Raw genomic sequence first — 19268 nt, 5'->3', positions numbered from 1 at the left:
AAGTGTATCATGATCTTACCAATAAATACCAAGTATATCAGCTCACACTTCCTGCTGGCATAGTACCTTTTCACTGTTCCACTAAGTGCCAGGTTTCCCAGAAGGGCTCACAGACTGCTGCCAAGACAGGGGAAAGAGAAGGTCAAGAGGGTGGGCCTCTATCCCACCTCAACCAAGGCGTCTACTTCATCTGTTTAATACATTGGGGCTATGGTTTTTCCCTTGAGGAAGAGTCTGCTCCTTTACCTTTTTTTAAAAATGTTTATTTATTTTTAAGAGAGAAAGCCCAAGCATGGAGGGGCAGAGACGGAAGGAGGCAGAGAATCCCAAGCAGGCTTCGCGCTGTCAGCACACAGCCCCAGGTGGGGCTAGAACTCAGCAACCAAGATCATTACCTGAGCCGAAATCAAGAGCCCCACGCTTAAGGGACTGAGCCACCCAGGTGCCCCAGCAAGGGTCTGATTCTTTAAAAAGTGCCCCTCTAGAGGTGCCTGGGTGGCTCAGTTGGTTCAAAAGCGCCCCTGTTCTAGGAAATGCCCAGATTATAAGAAAAGTCAGTATCTAGTGTGCCCCATCAAAGAGGCAGCTATAGAGGTTCCATGTTTGCATTTGCCTCACAGGAAGTCAAGTCCCTGTTGTAATGGTGTTTCCTCCACGCCCCCTCCCTCCCCTCCTCCTGAAAACCCGGCTTCCCTGCCACCATAAGTATCAGAAAACGTCTGTCTCCTCCGGGCCCCAATTCTGGCCGGAGCCCAGAGTGACAGGGGGCCAGGAGCCGGGGCCAGACCCTGGCCTCGCACACAGCTCCGCCACCATTACTCAGATCGCAGGAAGAGGTGCAGGCCGCTATAGGGCAAAAGTGACCGGAAGTCAGCCGCTTCTCAGAAGCCCCGGAACCAGGACATCCTCCCCCTCGCTTTCTGCTCCTCTGGCCAGGTGCAGGGCTCTTGCTGGTGGAGGAAAACGGCACTGTCCCCAAGACCCCAGTCTACTACCTGCTCCCTGAGGCCAAGGCCCAGGACACGGAAGATCTGCGAAGTCGTCGCCCTGGATGAGCCCCAGGCGCACAGCCCCTTCAAGCCAGTGAACAAGGCCAACTTCAGCATCCCTGTGGCGACTGCAGGGCTGGCACCCGGTCTACTCGCTGAAGTGGCCCCAAGCGCATGAGTTCCTGCAGCCAATGCGCGAGGTCTGTGAGAGCACGCTGTTCACTGCCAGCCTGGCCAAGTGCGCAGACTCCGTAGCGGACCTGCTGCAGGCGCATGCGGCCTTCCGGGCGCAGCTGTTTCGCGGTTGGTGTGTCTGCCCCCAGGACCGGAGCAGGCTGGCCCGAGACCTGCGGCGCGTGCTTATCCCGGACAGCTCGCCCGCCCCCTACGTCTTCCGTGCAGACAGCACCGGACCACTGGTTTGGCAACAGGAGTGACGCGGAGCTCCACGACCTCCTGCCCTCTCCGAGCAGCCCAGCCGCGAGGTTGCCGCGTACTCAGTGCTTGGGCAGCCCCGGCCGGGCAGTCAAGACCTGCCCCAGACCAGGGCCCACACCCCTCACAACGCAAACTCATCCTTTTTTTTTTTTTTTTTAATGTGTATTTTATTTTTGAGAGAGAAAGAGAGCGTGAGTGGGGGAGGAGCAGAGAGGGAGACACAGAATCTGAAGCAGCCTCCAGGCTCCACGCTGTCAGCACAGAGGGAGGAGGGGGCCTGGAACCCACCAATTGTGAGATCGTGACCTGAGCCGAAGTCCCACGCTCAACGACTGAGCCACCCAGGCGCCCCAAATGCAGACTCATCCTTAAGATAACCCAGTGGCCACCGCTGCTTCAGCATCTTGGGGAAGTGGGCTCTCTCCACCAGCCTGGCCAGGCTGCGAAGGGGACAGCAGGTTGCACGGAGGGCATTGGGCCCCTGGGTCCTCTTGTCAGTGCCTTAGAACTTACTTCTTCTTGATCCAGTGGGGTCCTGGGTGCTGCTCTCCCTTTTCTGTATCTTTACTGCTGCCAAATTGGGCACGTTGGCCCTTTCCGGTTCTATTTGGGGGAGGGGGCAGGGTACCCACTGCCCCATGTCTTGGGCCCCCAGCCCTGGAACAGTTGACACCAGGTGTCTTGCATAATAGAGCTCTCTTCCCCACCTGATTTTCCCAGGGCCCATGAACCCTCAGCCCTTGCCTTGAACAGTTTCCAGGTTGCTGCAGTCTAGGCTGGTAGGGGAGGAACCAGTCTCCACCTCCTCCCTTGGAACTGATACAGGCCTCACCAATCTCTGCCTAGGAGGATAGAGAGGGGAGAAGATCTGTTACCACTTGTGAAGGCAGAAGGGTCTGTCCTTCAGGACCAAAGAGCCCAGCTTCTCTAGGCTTAGCAGCTTAAGGCTGCTCCCCACATCACTCAAGCCCTGACCCCTCACATTTACCTTGACTACCCCCAAGGCCTTGGGCCTTGGCTCCCCCAGCTCCTGGTCTAGGGGCATAGGGAGGACCGCTTTGTGGTGCCATATACATATGTATATGTATACATAGATTTTTAGGGGAAGGGAAAAAGGAAGAGTTGGGAGGGACACACTTCTTTCACCTCTTTCCTGGGCCCATAAACTGGAGGGATGGAGGGAAAGGATTTTTACATTTTTTAAACTGCTATTTTCTGAATGAACAGCCTAGGCCAAGGTGCCCCAGGTCATGTCCTTTGTCCCTCACACTCTCTTTGTTACGATTATTCACTAACTCAGAACACATTTATTGAGCATCGTCTCTGTGCCCAGCACTGTACTAGGCCCAGCAGCTGCATGGGATAGGGGGTGTCTCTACACATACTTGGTGGCTCTCCCACCCATCCCCTATTTAACCACTGCCCTTAGGGGAGCTGTAGGAGGTGGGACCCTTTTCTTGAGGTTTGAGGATCTCTAGGAAGCCTAACTAAGCTGTCTCCCTTCCCCATGCCAACCCACCCCCTGTAGCCCCCTGCCTTGCCCCCTGCTGCTTGGGGGAAACTGCCAGGTCATCCTTACAGCTCTGACTTCTTTATCTGGAATCCCTCCCCACTATGCTGAGTCTGGAAGTCAAGGCCTTGGGTTTCCCCAGAGCCTAATGGTTAAGGGGACCCACATACCAGTGCCAAGGAGGATGTCAAGTAGAGACATCATTGCCCCTCTTCCCCAGAACTGGGGGTGGGAAGGAGGACACGTTTGGCCTGAATCAGGTGACTTGCCATTTAAGTGCCTTCTCTGTCACTGAAAGCCCCACAGTGTGATGAGAACTAAAGAGAATGCCAGAACCCTGCCCCCCACAAAAGAGAAGCAGCTATGTGTATAGCAGTGTTCTGGGTTTCCAGAGGAAGGTATTTTCCTTTCTTGACAGTGAACATTAGTTACCCCTCATCACTCCAGGAAGAACCAGTGAACCTGAGTGCCTCAACAGCCTACTGGGGCCCTTACTTGATTAACATTAAAAAAAAGAAAGCCATGTGGAAGAAGGAGAAGAGAAATTAACAAAACAGGTAGAAAAACAGAATGATGCCACCATGGAAATGCTATCTTGTCACCTTATTTCATAGGAACTTACCCAGCTGTCTTTATAGAAATGGTTCAACCCAGGGGCGCCTGGGTGGCTCAGTTGGTTGAGCATCTGACTTCAGGTCAGGTCACGATCTCTGGTCTGTGACTTCAAGCCCCATGTCGGGCTGTGTGCTGACAGCTCGGAGCCTGGAGCCTGCTTCAAATTTTGTGTCTCTCTCTCTCTGTGTGTCCCTCCCCTACTCATGCTCTCTCTCTCTCTCTCTCTCTCTCTCTCTCTCTCTCTATCTCAAAAATAAACATTAAATTTTTTTTTTTAAAGAAGTGGTTAAACCCAGCTATTGAAAGATTCACACAGGCTGAAGGAAGTTGAGAGATCAAAGAAGCTTGAGTAGAGGTTGTATCTGTGTGCAGGTTTGTGATGGCCTATCAGCTGACAGTCCTGCTGAGTCCACAGAGAGAGGGAAACTAGACCCCAGGCTTAATTGTCTGTAGTCAATTATGGATGTATCTCCAGACAAAACAGTAGTCAGACACTCTGGCACCAAAGATATGACCAATAAAACACTGGGAAATGATCTCTGTGTACAGGTCTATGATCCCAAATGAATCCTATAGCAAAAAGTCTTTGACTCCAAATGCATCAAACTGTTTTCATCCTGGTTGTCCCTGCAACATACACAGCCTGAAATGAAACGGGCTTGTGCTGTTCTGATTTCATCCATTAAGCAATAAGTGGCACCAGAAGAACCCAGACTCCAGCATCTAAAGGGGTCATGTTGATCCTAGAAGCTCCTGTCTGGGGACCCTTCTGTGAGGCCCCCTAACCTATTCTGTCTCCTAGGGACTAGACAAGGGTAGGGAGTTTCACTGGCCAGGAAGGAGAATGGGAGACAGCACTGATGACAGATGGAGAAAAGAGACCCAAGGTTTGGGCAATGGGGTCTCAGAACTCAGCTTGCTTCTGACTCCTGGACCAGGGCAGCTCTTCTCTGTAGAAACTGATGCTTCATCTTTGGACATCATGGGACATCTCTGTGCCTTACTTTTACCACAGTTCCTTGCCTTTCATCATCCCTAACTCTTTCCACTGTTGAGCTCCTTCCAGGGCAGGCCCAGGTGACACCATATGCTGCTTCTGAGGCCAGAGCCCCCAGACACCATATGCCCAAAAGGAACTTCTTTGAAAATCCCAGGGAGGATCACTTTAAATGACTTGTCCTCCAAGCACTGACTCCAGGAGAAGCTCCCGTCTCAGTCTGAGGGGCATAGACCTCACAATGTACCTCTCTGCCTCAGGATTGAAGTGGAAAAAGACAAAACCATGGATCATACGCTGTTGGGTTCCTTTCCCTGACCCTCAAAGACCTTCCCCCATCTTATCTGCAATCTGACCCAGCCTAAGGGACTCTGAAGTTATGAGCTAATCCCTTCTCTTCCCAAATAAGGCAGCTTCTTTCATACTGACATTACCAACACAGCCCCTCATCATTAGCTTGGAATGGAGGTTCAGCAACTTTGCTATGGGGCGGCTTTGCTCTGGTATTTTCATTATGATATCTACAGAATTTGGGGACATTTTCTAAACCCTAAAGACTTAAGTTGGATTTTTAGAAATTCATTAGCTCATGAAATCTTAGGTCATGTCATTGTTGTGTGAGAGCCAATAGAAAGAGATCTGAAATATGTGTCTCTAATGACCACATGGTTTCTCACAGTGAGACTTGTCTACAGCTAAGGGCCAACAGAGGACCAAGTGATTAAAGAAAGGTAGCATTATCAGTGGACACCAGGACTTCTGTCAGCATTTTCCTAGTCCCCATAGGGGAAAAAGTTCCAGTTCCTATTTCTCTGTTTGCCAACAAGATGCTCAGTTGTCTAGGATTCATCTGTGAAAGAGTCCCACAAGAATTTGGCAGTCACATCAGAGCACAGGAATTCATTCCGAGTGATTCGAATGGAAAGTTATAATGGTAACTTGCTACTATCATTAATTCACAACAGAGATATGCAGTCTTTGGGGGCTGAGCCATCATTTAGTTTATTAGGAAGGAATGATGTAAGGCTCAGTCACAGCAATTTGGATCATCTCAGTACAACAGATTTAAAGGCAGAAAGCATAGCTGCCAGTGCATAGACAAAAGAGAGAAGATGCAGGCATCAAGGCAGGTCCAGGTAAACAGCAAGGAAATGAAAGATAGTGGGAAATGTCATAGTCCTCTGGTTCTGAATTCCCCATCCCAAACTTGTCAGGCAGTCAGTGGAGATGAATCTGCCTGATCAAAGCCCGCATCTCCACATAGCCGTTGGGTTCTGCTTCCTGGACTTTCTGGACCATGGACACAGTCCCTTCCCTGAAAACTGAATGGCATAGGACAGTGGCCTAGATGAAAAATTCAGAAGGAACTTCCCTTTGAACTCTAAAGCCCATGTTAGATTACTCTTAGCCTGGATTCCTTAGGCAAGGATTAAAGGCTAATGCTTTAGCTGAGAAGTTCAATGCCAGGGCAATAAAGTGGAAGGAAAGGAGGGTGAGTCAGGGAAGGGTGGGAAGTAAATGCAAGCTCATGTCTTACTATGCTGTCCAGTGCTTCCCAACAAGTCTCAAAGAGAGACAGCCATTGTCTTATGGGTGTACCTGCTTGGCCACATATGACATCTCCAGTCAGGCTACAAGGAGGAAAACAATGTACCACAGGGCTGTCCATCGAAGAGAAGAATGGAGAGAGAATTTACTCATCTCTAGTCTTACTGGCCAAAATGTGGCCCATTGAACTTCCCTGAATTTCTGAGTTGCAATGAATGGCCCCTGCCCTGAGAAAGCTAGGACACCCACCACACACACCTGTGGCATGATGCTCATTCATGCCCAGAAGTGCTGGGAGGAGACAGAGACTCTGGGTATGAGAACCCCACTAGAGCCTTGCCAGAGTCGATCCCCACCGCAACAGCTGAGATGGAGTAAGCAGCTGCGTCTAGCAGGCAAGGCCAAGAGAAGAAGAGGTCACCTGAGAGGTGTCAGATAAAACTACATGACATTTAGTTAAAGTAAATCATTATTCCTTGCTCCTGATTTTCAACATAGCTTGTCATGGACTCTGAACCCATCACTGGAATTGGCAAAATCTGGAGGTTGTGTGATAGAGATCTGAAATATGTGCCTCCAGTGACCACAAGGTTTCTCACAGTGAGACTTCTCTACAGCCTAACGTGAAGCAAAGAGCTCCCTGCCCCTCTGCCTCTCTAAGTGACCTTCAGCAATGGAAGATGCCTAGTGCCTTGTTGCACCTGCTCTCTGAGACAGGCTTTCCACTTTCCATCCACAAACATAATATTGACCAAATGAAATCAGTTTGGGCCCAGTGGGCAATTGTGGGACTCCTCTCTAGTTCTTGGTTTGATGATGCATATCAAGAAGCCAAAAAGAAGTATGCATGCCCTTTTCCACATATTGAGGCAGGCAGCACAGCATTAGGCCAAGGGTTTTAGGTTGGACCCCGGAGTCTGACAGCCTAATGTAACTGAGGCCACCACTTCTCACTTATGTAATGTCTTTCTCTCTCTGCGCTCTCTTGTATAAAAATGGGCATAAAATCAGAACCTCTTCATAGAGGTGTGGTGAGGATGAAATGAGACATTCTCTCTCTGGCAAGTGCCTTAGTAGCACCTAGAAGTCAAGAAATACCAGCTATTGTTATTAATAAATAGAAATTCTCTTGCCCATCATTATCCTTCATTTTTTTGTCCTTGCTGCCCAAAAGTTGGGAGGTAAATTGTGACTGCATTTGACCTTATTGTTTACAAATTTATTTATTCCTCCTGCTTTACTGTCATTGTGCTGTCATGTCAATGTACTTTATGATAAGCTGCATCTTTTACCTCCTTTCCCATGTGCCATCCTCCTTTATCCACCTTCATCCCACTCCCATTTTTCCAGGTAAAGAAACTGGCAGCTGGCTTGTGTCCTGCACCTAGCACCCTTTCTAGGATAGGTGGCTGGCTGAGCGCTGACCCTTCAATGTTTCACGTCTGGAAATGGCTGCTCCCTCCATTAAAAGGTGAGTGCAGGGAGGCATGATCCAGCTGTCACCATCTGGAGTGCTGAGGGCAGCAGAGTGCTGAGGAAGAGGAGCTGGAGTAAGTCCTTAAAGGTAGACAAATCCCAGGGTGGCTCAGTTGGTTAAGCGTCCAACTTTGGCTCAGGTCATGATCTCATGGTTCATGAGTTTGAGCCCTGCATCAGGCTCTGTGCTGACAGCTTAGAGCCTGGAGCCTGATTCAGATTCTGTGTCTCCCTCTCTCTCCCTCTCTGCCCTTGCCCTCTCTCTCTCTCTCTCTCAAAAATGAATAAACATTAATTTTTTTTTAAATAGACAAATACCTCCTTAGATAGCTGCAACCCCCAAAGGCCAGCCCCCGGCTCCATGACCATCCTTGAGCCATTTGGTACTGGCCAACACTCTTCTGAGGATGTAGGAGGTATCCCATTTTCTCCTCCCCAAATGATGCATTCTGTTTCCTACAACAGTGAGTCTCTTGGGTAATGGCTAGTTCGTAATTCCAGATGTAAAATCCCCAAGCCTCAGAATACAAACAGAATTGCAGTTTTCACAAGGCAACTTAAGCTGCTGACTTCCACGTAATTTTCTTGGGTCCGCAAAAGTCACACTCACATGCGTGATTCCTTCACAATTACCAAAAGGCCCCCACAGCTCCGAGCTACTGGTTTTTCCGAGCTGCAGCCTCCCCTCACAGATTTTTATACTGTAGAGAGATTATACAAGATGCAGGAGCGAGGAGGATGGGAGCTGGCAGCTGAAGCCTATGCCCACCCTCCACCCCCACCTCACTCCCTCCCCATGTCCCCCCACTCTATGCTGCCCCTCTCCCCCCAGCCCCCCAGGCCCCTGCCTGCTTCCCCTTACCCTAGGATGCACTGTGCTTGTGCTCACAGCAACTCCTCTGCCTAATGCTCACATCTGACCACCCCTACCAGCCAGGAAAGTTATGTGCATGGCTGAAAGAAATTGTAGCAACTGCTCCTGCTGCCCAGGATGGAAGAGAACCTCCTGCTTCATAGGGACTGTGGATGGTCTTCTACCGTGGGCACCCTTGGGTCCCTGTGTCCCCAGGACCTTTACAGTCATATCCATTATCTTGGGTCACAGGATGCAGACTGAGAATAGGGAGTGAGCCCTGGAAACGTGGAGGAAGATCCACTGCAAACCACTCAGAGCTTTTCTGGGTCAGGATCTCCACATGGGCCAGGAGAACTGGGCTAAAATAGAGGATCTGGCCTCACGGCCCTGGGAGGCCTTTTAATCCAGAGCAACACAGGCAAGGAAAAGTCAGATGCAGTCCACTCTTGGTAACACCAGAACAATGCCTGCTCATTTGTTCAGGCCCCAGCGAAGCCCAACAAAATAGATATAGCCATCCAAATTTCACAGCCTTTGACTCAGACTGTCAAGGTATAACATTAATTTTATATAAATCAATTTCTGTATCTGAGCCCCCATTTTGCTGAAGGCAGTGAACTTAATCTTGTCAAATTTAAATCATTGTCAATGCATACTGTGTCTTCATCAGTCTGGGCCTCTCTCAGCCCTTCCTTGCCCTTTCGAGGGGGCATGGGACCTTTAGGTATTCTCATTGCACTAAGATGGGATGCCAGGACTCCACCAGGCTTCCTTGGGGTCTCCTGGCTGTCCCCCTATCACCTGTGTCTTCTCCACCTCTGAGGTCTTCAAGATCAGGGAACACAGGTCACCCATGCTCTGGGCTCACCTGGACTTATCTGGAGTTTCTATCGACATCTCTCCTCTGGTGCTGGGCTCTAATGGCGTGTACCTTTCTCTGAAATACTCCTAACATCAAATTCAATTTATTACTACCTCAAAAAACAAAACCAAAGAAGCTTCTCCAAAGCCAATAAATTTTGCACTTGGCAAGAAAGGCTGTCCTTACTCAGTTATTCAGTCTTTCCAATCCTATTGTTATTGAAGTCAGGCTTATGCTCCTTCAGGTTTTTTTGATTCTGGAACTCAAACAACAATAGCAATAATGATGATGATTTTTAAATAGCAACGTTTCTCCTCTTGGCAAGGAACTGCAGGTTTCACAGCCTGGTATGTAGCCCAAGGAACTATGCGATCCATAGGAACCATTTATAGAGCCTCCCTTGTTCTAGCATCTGCCCTGGGTATTCAGCCTGAAAGAGCAAAGAAAGGAAATGCTGTTTTTTCAAATAAGCAGCCTTTTAAGCCCCAAAGGAAGTAAAAATGTCTTACACAAATCCAGTGCTATACAAGCACTTGTCCAGCAAAAACAGAAATGGCCTCTGCCATTAAAGGCTATGACTCTCCCACAATTGTCTCAAAGGGAAACACCAGCTAATAATACCAGTTACCCTTAAAATTGCCATTTCTTGATTATTTTCCCTCTTCTTTGCGAGATCTCTGTCACTGAAAAATAAAGGAAAGAAAATTGAGAGATTAGAAAAGGAGCAAGTTAGGATCACAGGAATATTTACCAGCCTATAAAATTTGGAGACTTTTAGAAAAACATTGAGATTAGTTTTCTGAGACACAAATGCATAAATAATGCATGATACTTTATTTCACTTTATTTCTAACTTAATTTTAATTTTCCCTTTATTATATAAATTATAATTTCTAACATTGATATAATACTATTACTGGCCATATTCAGATTTCCTCAGGTGTCCTAATGCTGTCCTTTACAGTCTTTTTCTTCAGTATCCAGGATCCAATCAAGGATCACACATTGCACTTATTTGAAATGTCTTGATAATCTCTTTGCTCTGGAATAGTTCCTTGACATTTTGTCTTTTATGACATTGTATTTTTGAAGAATCTAGGCCAGTTGTTTTGCAGAATGTCCCCAGATTTGGATGTTTCATTGTTTCTTCTTGATTAGATTCAGGCTCAACATTTTTGGCAAGAATCCTATGGGGGTGGCATTGTGTCCTCATGTGTCATACCAGAAGCCATGAGGTCGATTTGTCCTTTCTTGGTGATATTGTTTGATCACTTAGTTAAGCTGGTGTCTGCCAGATTTCTTCATCATAATAGGGCTTTTTTCCCTTTGTAATTAGTAAGTGATCTGGGAGATGATGCTTTGAAACCACGTGGCTACCCTTCACCCAATGGTTCTAGCATCCATTAGTAATTCCTGCACGAGTTAATTATTATGATGGTGGTTGGAAAATGGTGGTTTTGTAATTCGGTCATTTCTCTAGAGTTATTAATTGGCACTCTCCTGCAAAGAAAGGCTTTGCCTTCACCCCTTCCTCTTTTATTCAGTATAAATGTAGACTGGAGATTCTTTTTTTAATGCAATGTGTTACTATCCATTACTGTCATTATTCATTTTGATATTCCAATTGTCCCAAATTTGGTTAGGGGAACCCCTTTAAACAAATCATGTGTCCTTTTGACATGTCCCCTTCAGCTGTTCTTTAAACACATAGAGTGATATTTAAAATGAAAGAAACAGGGGCGCCTGGGTGGCTCAGTCGGTTGAGCGGCCGACTTCGGCTCAGGTCATGATCTCGCAGTCCGTGAGTTCGAGCCCCGCGTCGGGCTCTGTGCTGACAGCTCAGAGACTGGAGCCTGTTTCAGATTCTGTGTCTCCCTCTCTCTGACCCTCCCCCGTTCATGCTCTGTCTCTCTCTGTCTCAAAAATAAATAAACGTTAAAAAAATTAAAAATAAATAAATAAATAAATAAAATGAAAGAAACAGATTGAGGGAAATGCGGAAGAAGGAAGAGGAACCATGAAGGACTGGACAAGAGGATAGTTATGGTTTCAACTAAAACAGAGATCCCATATTCAGCCAGAACTTCCCATTGTCCACCACTGGAGTTCAGACATGTTCAGGAGCCATAGGAACAGGCCTAACAACAGTCTATGTGCATGGGAAGTCTCATAGGAAGAACTCAAGATTTGTCCTCTGATGGATTCAGAAATTTTGTTTTGCCTCACAAACAACCTGTTTTCAGAGGGATATAGCAAGGTAGGAATCGTCCTAAAGGGTAGGGGTATTCAACACAACTGATTGGGCCTTGGTTGTTAAAGGAGATAGAGGTTCTCAAGATAAGAGTGCTGGGCTATTATGTGAATCCACCTCCAGCCAGTCCTCGATGTGAGAGAGGCAACTCTACATGGAAGTTCTAACAATGCTGCTTTGGGACCCTTCTAACAGGTGGTAACACAAAAGTAAGAGAGCCACTCTTTCCTTTAGCAACAGAGCCCCATATAGCTTTGGTTCCAGAGAAGCCACAGAAGAATCTACTATGGCTGGGGGATTATCTGTACCTGGCAAAACAGAACAGACACTACAGGTAGAGACTTCTTTGTGAGTACCTGGAGACTGACTCCCAGAAATACTTCAAAGTAGAAACGTACATGGACTATTTAGATAATTCTGCTTAAACAGTAGAGACAAGAGCCTGATTAATCTAGGTTAAAAAATAGTGTTTTGCCTGATGGTAAATATGGAAATTATAATTACCCCTGAAACAAAGGCTCAGTGGGATTCTACTATGGCCTAAGGTCAACTAACTAGTAAGGAAGGGGTATGCAACAGGACTTGAATTCCTAACAGGGCTTGAATTCCTAATCCAATATGCCTTCCACCTAGTAGAAGGGAGCTGAAGAATTCTAGAAGAACATAAGGAGAAAAGAACAAATCAGAGAAAAATGCAGATGACAACGACCTAGAAATAGCCATCAAATGGTCTATATACAACAGTCAAAAAGGCCAGCTCAGGAGAGCACCATTAAAAGGATGAGAGGGGTCAAGAATGTACCTTACTGCAGTGAAATGAAGTGGAGAGAAAGAAGGAGAAAACTGAACCTAAAAACAAAAACAAAAAACAGAAATGATCACAAAGGAGACAAAAGGCAAGAAAACAAGCCAGAGAACAAGGAGAGTCAATGCTTAGCCTTTAATATCATCCATTCATTTTTTGGGCAACACCCACTACTCAAAAGGATTCGTGAGAGTCTAAGATGCCTTTGTGAAAACACTTCAATAAAAGCACAAGATCAAACTTTGATGAGAATGGCTACCAGTCCCTAATACAAACCTTTGCTTTTCTATTTTAAATCCATGAGCATCATTTACAAGAAAAATACACTTCCCTTCCAAGACAAAGTTTGCTTATATGCATTGTCTGTTGCCTCCCCCTAGTGATTGCAAATGGGATGTACACTAAGAATCCATCAACAGAATCGGAAAATTACATGACCCAATGACAATATTAATGCTTTTTTTTTTTTAACTTGTATAGAAGTGCACGTTCCCCAAATTGCTTTCACACACAAAATCTCTGTATCCTGATGACAGCCCTGTGAAATGGGCGGGGTGTATTCTACCACCAATTGCTTCACATTGACATTGCTTTGGAGCCTATTCATCAAAACAGGGAAAAGAGAACAAGCTAGGAGTTTAGAGTCGAACCTGCATTTGAAGCCTGGTGCCACCGTGCATCCCTTTGCAGTTTCCAGCCGGTGGCTTATACCCTGTGCCTCCATTTCTGTGTGTGAAATGGGATTGAGACCGCATGTATCACAGAGATGCAATAAGGACTCAATGAGTCATATTTTTATACTAGTTGCGCATTGTGCCTGGTGTGAGCTAAGGCCTGTAAAAATTTCATGACTCTGTTGCTGCTGCTGTTGTTAAGGGCACCTTTGAGGAGGGGTTTCCACTTGCTTAGATATCCATTTATGGTTTCTGGACCTGCTCAGAGGCATTTCTTCCCTGAAACTGAAAAACATGTTGCTAGTAAGTATTTAAATATACTTTTCCTTTGTTCAATTATCCTTATCTTCCAGCTATGTCTTCTATTTTGGCCTGGCTTATGATCTGTCATACACTTCACTTCTAAAGAACCTTGGTATTACAAGAGTCCTCTTCTGCCCTCCTTCACCTTTGGTCTCAAGCCTAGAGCCACATGCAAACCCACAGGACACCCTTTCTTGCTATTCCTTCCGTTCCTATGAGAGTTTCTCTGTCCACCCCCCAGGCACCCAAGTTTCTGAGCACAACCATGTTCAGACCAAGCTTTGTTCAGAATGGATTCTCTTCCTCAAAGACTTTATACCCTGGTGGAAAAAGAGGAACAAGTAGTCATGAGGAGGGGAAGAAAAATCTGTAGGGAGCTCTTTAAGACTCTAAATCAGACTTATTATCTAAGCAAGCTTATAAAGTGCGTGCGTGCTCACACACACACACACACACACACACACACACACACACACACACACAAGTCCATAAAGGTTTAGAGCAATTACAGGCTCATGAGATCTATTGGGGATGGTGCAAAGTAATTCCTGTACTTGGCTACCAAAAATAGGTCCAGCATCTAGACTGAGCAGATGTTCAGGATGAAGAGCACTTTGTTCCTGAGCAAACACCTTTGACACCACAGATGTCACCCAGGCAGCCCTCCTAATGAGCATTACCCTCTGTCTCTGCTCCGTGGTGGGGTCAAGACTCCACCAGGTCCCTTTGAGGTCTTATGAGATAACAAGCTGGGGAGAAAGAAAAAAGCGAAATCAGGGACTACAGAAATGTTTTTATCCTGATACCTCCTTCTAAAGAAAACACCACCCTTGCCACCTCCATGGTGTGGAGGACCAGAATTCTTTTATAGCACAGTAGGAAGATACCCTACGAAACTCACACGCTGGGATGCAAGACATCAGCCACACACAATCAAGCCCATACATGCATCTCTGCAGCGAGGCTAGCGATCTCATACTCCAGTCCCTAAAGGGGCAAAGCAGGAAATTCCATCATGGTCTCAACTCCTTCAGAGCTTCAGGTTGGCCCTGCAAACCCACACCAAGGGCCAATGGAACTTTAATAAGCTGAACACCCACTCTGCAGACCCACTCCCCAGAGGCCAGGGCCACTTGGGAATCAGAAACCATCTATTCGCACACAACAGATGTCTGTTAGGTTGAAGTATTCTATTCACATGTGTTGCCCATGATTCAGACATGATAGAGCATTTATACTGTGTTCTTCCTGGAAGTAAACTTCCAGATAGAGTATGAGCTGAAAAGCACCCCCTGGCAAGAACTCTGCCTATAAAATTCCCGAGCAGCGGTGTCATGAGCTACAACACAGTGAAAAGGAAATAGCCAAATCTTGGCCAGACCTGTTTTGAATCCTGGTTCTACCTCTTCCTGGTTGGTGGATTTTGGAAATGGTATTTAACCTCTTCAGTCCTCAGTTTTCTCATTCTTAAAATGGGCATCGTAATAACAACTCTCACAGAGAAGTCAAGAAGATTAAAGTTATGTGTAAAATACCGGACCCTCTTAGGCATTCAGTAAGTGGAAATTTGTCATTGTTCCCATGTAACCTAGTCAAAGGCCTCTGGTTGCAGGAATGAGAGAGCGTGGTTTTTGCCCTGCCATTTCACCCTGCCTGATCGTGCAGGGTCCTCCACTGCCTCGAGGCTAATGGCCCTCACATAGTGCCTCTTAGGTTATTCTTGCTCTTAGGTTTCATTAATCGTTTCAGAAATCTGTTAGGCACAACCCTCCTGAGATTCCTACTATGGCCAAGAATAGCTTACAATGCTTCACCATTAAAAGTGAGCATCCTCAACTCTTCGTTTCTTACCCCAACCCCCCTCCTGGGACATGTTTAAAACAATAATCAAAGCAGCATAACCAGTTGACACAAGTCTTGAATAAAAGCAGGCTGCACCTAATCCCATTTCTCTTGAGCTCATTAAATGACTTTCAGTCCCACTTTAAATAAAGTCTTTCTTTCCAGGGGACGAGACCCGAGAAGCTGTTGAGCCTTCTAAAGTCACTCTGCTAGCTGCTTGGGTCCTCCTTCCCATCCCTCCTGAACTCCCCTTCACCCTCCTCTCTTTCAACAACCTGCCTGGTTTCCCGCTCTCCTACCCCAATATCGATGATGATGGTGGTGACAACTGATAACATGCATCAAACACAATGTGTCAGGCACTATTATAAGCAGTTTACAGGTGCTAAGTAAGTCATTTGCCTCCTCCAACAAACTTAAGTGTGCGTTACTGTTATCCCTAGTTTTCAGAGGAGGTGACTAAGGTACCTATATGTCTGAGCAACCCAAGACCACAGAACTGGGAGGACACCCAAACCCGCCATGCATTAAAGGGCTCTCGGCCATCTTAGAGCTCTTCCTCTTCCCCCCTCGCTTCCGCAAGCCCTTACCAGGTCCTGTCCCTTGTGCTTCCTAAATAACCCCTGAATCCATCCTTTTTCTCATCTGCATGGTCCTGCTTTAGCTCATGGTCTCACTGCCTCTTGCCTGGATTCTTACTGCTGCAACCTCTTCACTGACCTCACTGCCACTAATGTCTCCTTCCCCACACCATCCTCCACATGACCACATTATTCATTCAGTCCTTCGCTCATTTAACAAAATATTACTAAGCTGCTATTATGCGCCAGACACTGAGTAGCTTTGGGGTCACCAAAATGGTAATAGTCCCTAACCCCAAAGAACTCTCAGCATTGGGAAAGTCAGACAGACAAACCAAAAGTAATACTTAGTGATAATGGAATGGAAGACTGTGCAACATGTAAGGCAGAAAATCAAAGGACCACCAGACTCTGCCCAGCAATGTATAACCATTAGGATTGGTTTGCACTGCAAACCACTGTAGTGGTTTAAACACAGTTTTTAGGATTTTTTTTTTTTTAAACATGCTCAGAAGTCTGGAGGTGAGAAATCACAAGGGTGTGTCAGAGTTTCAAAGATTTGGGGGTTTATTCTTCTGCAACTTCTTTGGTTTGTCCTTCATGCCACAAAATGGCTGCTGCATCTCCGGCCATTGTGTCTGTGTTCAAGGCAGGAAAAAGGGAAAAGGCAAAGGGGCTAGATCAGCTCACGTATTCTTTTCCTTTCTTCTTTTTCAACCAAGAGAGATTTTGCATTTCCAGAAGCCCCTCCTGTAGACTTCTACTTAGGGTTCCCAGCCCAGATCTGGGTTACATCACCACCCTTACCTGAAAAGGAACCTGGAAAAGTATTTGGCTTTTCAGCCCCTGAAAAGTAGGAGGCAGCAAAGGAGAGGGAGGTACAGTGTGGCTGTTGGGGGGACAGGTCAGGAAAGTTTCAAAGCAGGTATCATGCTTGCTATGGTCTGAATGTAGCCTTCCAAAATTCTTATGTCGAAATCTCATCCCCAGGGGATGGTATTAGGAGGTGGGACCTTTGGGAGGTGACTAGGTTATGAGGAAGGAGCACTCGTGAATAGGATTAGTGCCTTTATGAAAGAGGCCCTAGAGAGCTCCCTTGCCCCTCCCACCATGTGGGGACAGAATGAGAAATCTATGACCTGGAAGCCAGCACTCACTCCACCATGCTGGCACCCTGATCTCAGACTTCCAACCTCCAGAACTGTGAGAAATAAATTTGTTTTATAAGCATGGCATTTTGTTATAGGAGCCCAAACAAACTAAGGTATGCTTAAGATGAGTCTTGATTCCTAATTCACAATCCATAAATGAGTGCCATGATTGATGTGCTGGTTCTCATTCAGAAATGCTTTGAGAGTAAAACATTAGGCACAGAATTGTCATCACTGTCATGTACCTGCTCAAGCATGGGAGAGAATTATTTAGATGAAGGTGGAAACACACCTAACATTATCCTTTCCTATCTCCTGTACCTCCTGCTCCACCATCTCCTCCCACTCCATCACTCCCCACCCTACATTCCCTTCTTTGTGCCTCCCACTTTAGGCCAAAGTTTAGATAGTTGTGTCTCCCAGGAACCAGCCCTGATCTGGCTCATGGCCTTCCCACTGGAGTTTCCATGATTTGTAACTCCCTGGGGCCCCCTGAATTCTGTGAAGACACCACCATGTCTCTTGTTCTCTGCTATGTCCCAGCCCCAGACCTTCTGCCTGACTTCTAGAAGACTTAACAATAAAAACTTACTGAATGAATAAAAGTCACACATCCGCCATAAAAACATTGTAGTATACCCATATTTATAGGGAAGTGCCTTTATTCCTAGCCAAAAAAAAAAAAAAAAAAAAAAAAAAAAAGAAAACAAGCGAAGAAAAAACACCCTAGAAGTGAAGCCAAAAAGGAATATGCTTAACCTTGATATGGCCCAATACCAAGAAGCCACTTTCTGTTGAGATCTGTAGATAATCCTAATACTGGAACCAAAATTAGAAAGACAAACTGATAAATTAGGCTGAGAGATGGTGCTCAAAGGATCTAAATTGGCTTCCTGGAAGTAAGGGCCCAATGCTCCTGCCATAGACGTACTCCAGTACATGTGCCAGTCTCTTGCAAGTGTTTACCGTATGAGGCTCATCTAGTTCACCATGGAGGGAGGAAGAATAACATTACCCAGGGCTCAACATGTGCCAGGCGCTGTACACATGGCATCTCACTTTCCTCACCATGACTCTGGGGTAAATGGCTGTGCTGTATGTGGGACCACACTAAAAGGCTGTAACATGCTGTGACAACAGATAAGCCCCAGCGGCTAAAGTTAGATTATTTCTCTCCCCCACAGTATGCTTCTGCATAGCTGTCCTCCAAGCACTGACTCTGGGATCTGAACTCTTTGGTGTGGCTCCATCAACCCTGATCCTGCATTCTTAGCCACAGAGACCTCTCACCTCCACTTCCCTGAGGGCAAGAGCATCTCTATTCCGACTTGCTGCTTACTTCTTCAACTACTAGGCATCTGCTGGTACCTTTGGCTTTTGTCTGCTGGGGTCTTTTCCTCCTCCAGATGGTCCTTCTGGACAGAATCCAATACAGTCCCATTGGCTTTCTCCCTCCTGTGCCTCCTGTCCGGTCCATGGTGGGTATCCACATATCTTTCATTCTGAAAAATTTGGGTAATGCAGGCCATCCAGCATAGCCAACTCTCCCCTAACCTGCTATCCAAGTGACCATCTTTTGGCCTTTGGATTTTCCATGAGTCGTTCGCCAGTCCACTGTTTTCCAAATGCAGAAGATGCATTCATTACAAGTTCTCGAGATGGTCCCATTGAAAGCCTTCCCTCTTGACTGGAGATGAATGATTCTCCCTGCCACCCACCACCTATTTCTCCCCCTTGGTGGAGATGGGACTCATGGCCCGATAAAAGCAATCTCTGAAAAATTCCCTCTCAACTTGTTCTAACTTTGAACCCTTTTATGCCATCGGAGTGGATGTGGGAATTAAGAGCATCAGCGTCCTTTCCCCCCATATTCCATTTTCAGTATCTCACCCCACTTCACACATAGCTTCCACTGTAATATACAGACTTGGAGCTCTCTGCCAGGATGTGTGAGGGATGAGGGGGGGTCATGGAACTCAATATATCACAAAAGAGCTGTAGATATGATGGACCATCGAGCAAGGGATAGTATGAACAGGCATTATGACTTTTTCTGAAAAGGTTGTCGAGGGGCTAAAGCCTCCATGAGAGCAAATGACAGGAACGGTGGCGTTAAGAATGATGTGAGATTGTATCAGACGATACAGTGTTGGAGAATAATTACAAGGTTCAAGGTGTGGTTACAGGTGTTGAAGAAATGAAGGTCTTTGGAGAATAATTACAAGGTTCAAGGAAAGAAATGAAGGTCTTTGGAGTTGCAGTAGTTTGAATAACGCCCCCCTACCCAAAGACAGCCACATCCGAATTCCCCAGAACCTCTAACTATGTTACATAGCAATGGGGGCTTTCAGCTATAATCAAGGATTTTGA

The 19268-nt window shown here is 46.4% G+C and overlaps 1 pseudogene; it reads left to right on the top strand.

The window, feature by feature from the left end:
* The first annotated feature begins 640 nt into the window (after positions 1 to 640).
* LOC121032384 (carboxy-terminal domain RNA polymerase II polypeptide A small phosphatase 1-like) lies at positions 641 to 15498 on the top strand (annotated as a pseudogene).
* The last annotated feature ends 3770 nt before the right edge of the window (positions 15499 to 19268 follow it).

Source organism: Herpailurus yagouaroundi, unplaced genomic scaffold (genome assembly GCF_014898765.1).
Source record: "Herpailurus yagouaroundi ecotype Mexico unplaced genomic scaffold, PumYag 141, whole genome shotgun sequence".
Taxonomy (NCBI): Eukaryota; Metazoa; Chordata; class Mammalia; order Carnivora; family Felidae; genus Herpailurus; species Herpailurus yagouaroundi.
Note: the sequence above shows the minus strand (reverse complement) of the source record. Positions and strands in the feature narration are given on the sequence as shown.